At 38.7% G+C, this 2811-nt stretch overlaps 1 pseudogene; it reads right to left on the reverse strand.

The window, feature by feature from the left end:
• Positions 1-1701: 1701 nt before the first annotated feature.
• LOC141371909 (mitochondrial import inner membrane translocase subunit Tim8 B pseudogene) lies at positions 1702-2122 on the reverse strand (annotated as a pseudogene).
• Between the last annotated feature and the right edge of the window lie 689 nt (positions 2123-2811).

Genomic DNA, 2811 nt, shown 5'->3' on the forward strand with positions numbered 1-2811 from the left:
AGAGCACAAGCAGGGGGAGTGGCAGGCAGAGGGAGAGGGAGAAGCAGGCTTCCTGCTGAGCAGGGAACCCGATGTGGAGCTTGATCCCAGGACCCTGGGATCACGACCCCAGCCCAAAGCAGATGCTTAATGACTGAGCCACCCAGGCGCCCCAATGCACACCATTTTTAAACTTTGATGAAGTCCAATCTAGTTTTTCATTTGTTGCTTGTACTTCAGGTGTCATGTCTAAGAAATTGTTGCCTAATCCAAGGTCATGAAGATTTATATCATTGTTTTTTTCTGAGAGTTTTATAGTCTTAGCTTAGATCTTTCATCCATTTTGAGTTAATTATTTTATATGGTGTGAGTTAGAGGTACAAATTTACTCTTTTGCGTGAAGATATACATTTGTCCCAGTACCATTTAGTAAAAAGGCTATTATTTCCCCAATTGAATTGTCTTGGCATCCTTGTCAAAAATCAATTGGCTATAGAAGTATGGGTTTATACCTTTAGTTTTGTTCTAATGATCTGTATGTCTGCTCTCGTGTCAGTACCACACTGTCTTGATTAGTGTAGTTTTGTGGTAAGCTTTCAAACTGAGAAGTGTGAATAGTCCAACTTTGTTCTTTTTCAATGTTGTTTTGGCTATTATGGGTCCCTTGCATTTCCATATGAAGTTTAGGATTAACTTTTTAATGGCTGCAAAGAAAGGCAATTGGAATTTTGATAGAGAACACATTGAAACTGTAGATTAATTTGGGGAGTAGTGCTATGTTAACAATTTTAAATCTTCCAGTTCATGAACACCAGATGTGTTTCCATCTATTTAGGTCTGCTTTACTTAATTTCAACAAAGTTTTGTAGTTTTTAGTGTACAAGTCTTGCACTTCTTTTGTTAAATTTATTCCTATTTTATTCTTTTTGATGTAAATTGTAAATGTACATTGTAAATGGAATTGTTTTCTTAATTTCATTTTTGTATTGTTCATTATAAGTATATAGAAATACAGCTGATTTTGTTTTTTTTACTAAAACTTTTTACACTTTGAATATTACCTTCCTATTCCCAGTCCCTTCAGTCCCTCACAATACCATTCTACTCTCTTCTTCTACAAGTTTGACTATTTTAGATTATTCATGTAAGTGGTATCATGTAGTATTTGTCCTGTGTGTGGCTTATTTTATTTAGAATAATGTCCTCTACATTCACCCATGTTGTCACAAATTGTAGAATTTCTTTGTTTTTTAGGCTGAAAAATATTCCAATGTATGTATATACCATATTTTCTTTATTAATTCATCCATCAGTAGACACTTAGGTTGTTTCCAGTCTTGGTTATGGTGCATAATGCTGCAACGAACATGGAAGTGCAGATATCTCTTCAAGATCCTGATTTCAATTCCTCTAAATATATACCCAGAAGTGGGATTGCTGGATCATATAGTAATTGTACTTTTAAGTTTTTGAAGAACCTCCATACTGTTTTTTATAGTAGTTGCACCATTTTACATTCCCAACACTTTACAAGGGTTCTTTTTTTACTCTCCATATTCTTGACAACACTTGCTATCTTTCAGTTTTTGTTTGTTTGTTTTGATAATAGCTATTGTGATAAGTATGAGGTGATATCTCATAATGATTTTTTGGGGGGAGAATTCAGATTTATTGAATAACTGTTGTGATAAAACATGGAATTTCTGATTCCAAATAAATAAATTTCACTTTTTGAACATTTGATCTGTTACTTCTTAGCACCAATAGGCTTGGTAACAGCCTCAAGTTCACCTGACAACAGGCTGACAACCTTCCCCCACTGGCCCTTCAGTCTGCTTAACAACAAGTCCTTTGCTTCTGTCATTCTCCCAGGGGATGGCTTACTGCCCTCCTTTCTGTACAATCTGGGCAAACCGACTGGTGATGGCAAGAGTAGTGTCAATGAAGCAGTCCACGCAGCTAGAGAGACAATTTTCATTGCGAGAGTCTAGGCGATTCCCTGGCTTCTACACACATTTATCCCAGCACAGCTCCATGAAGTGATGCACCTGTGCAGTGAACTGTGCCTTCTGTCGTTCGGCTGCCACCAGGCGCTGCAACTCTGCTTCGTCCGACTCACCCAGCTCCACCATCGTCCCCCTCCAGCTCCCTCTCATAATGATTTTTTTAAAGATTTTATTTATTTATTTGTCAGAGAGTGAGAACACAAGCAGGGGGAGTGGGAGAGGGAGAAGCAGGCACCCCCCTGAGCAAGGAGCCTGATGTGGGGCTCAATCCCAGGACCCTGGGATCGTGACCTGAGTTGAAGGCAGACGCTTGACTGAGCCACCCAGGCAACCCTTTCATTATGATTTTGATTTGCATTTCCCTAATGATTAGTGATCTTGAGCACCTCTTCATATACCTCTTGGCCATTTGTGTATTTTTCAAAGAAATGTCAATTCAGTTTCTTTGCCCTTTTATTTTTTATTTTATTTTTTTAAGATTTAATTATTTTTAGAGAGAGAGAGCCAGGGTGGGTGCAGAGGGAGAGGGAGAGAGCGTCCTAAGCAGACTCCACGCTGAGCAGGGAGTCCCACACAGGGCTTGATGCCACGACCCTGAGATCACAACCAAAGCCAAAACTAAGAGTCGGAGGCTCAACTGACTGCACCACCCAGGTGTCTCCTCTTTGCCCTTTTTAAAAAAATCAGGTTGTTTCCTTGCTATTGAGTTGTAGCAGTTTTGAAATACAACTGATTTTAGTATTTTGATCTTGTATATTGTAGCCTTGCTGAACTTATTTAATAGTTCAGATAGTTTTTTAAAAGATTTATTTATGGGGGCGGAGCA

The sequence above is a fragment of the Callorhinus ursinus genome, unplaced genomic scaffold (assembly GCF_003265705.2).
Source record: "Callorhinus ursinus isolate GAN/ISIS: 27379988/994484 unplaced genomic scaffold, GSC_fseal_2.0 scaffold124, whole genome shotgun sequence".
NCBI lineage: Eukaryota > Metazoa > Chordata > Mammalia > Carnivora > Otariidae > Callorhinus > Callorhinus ursinus.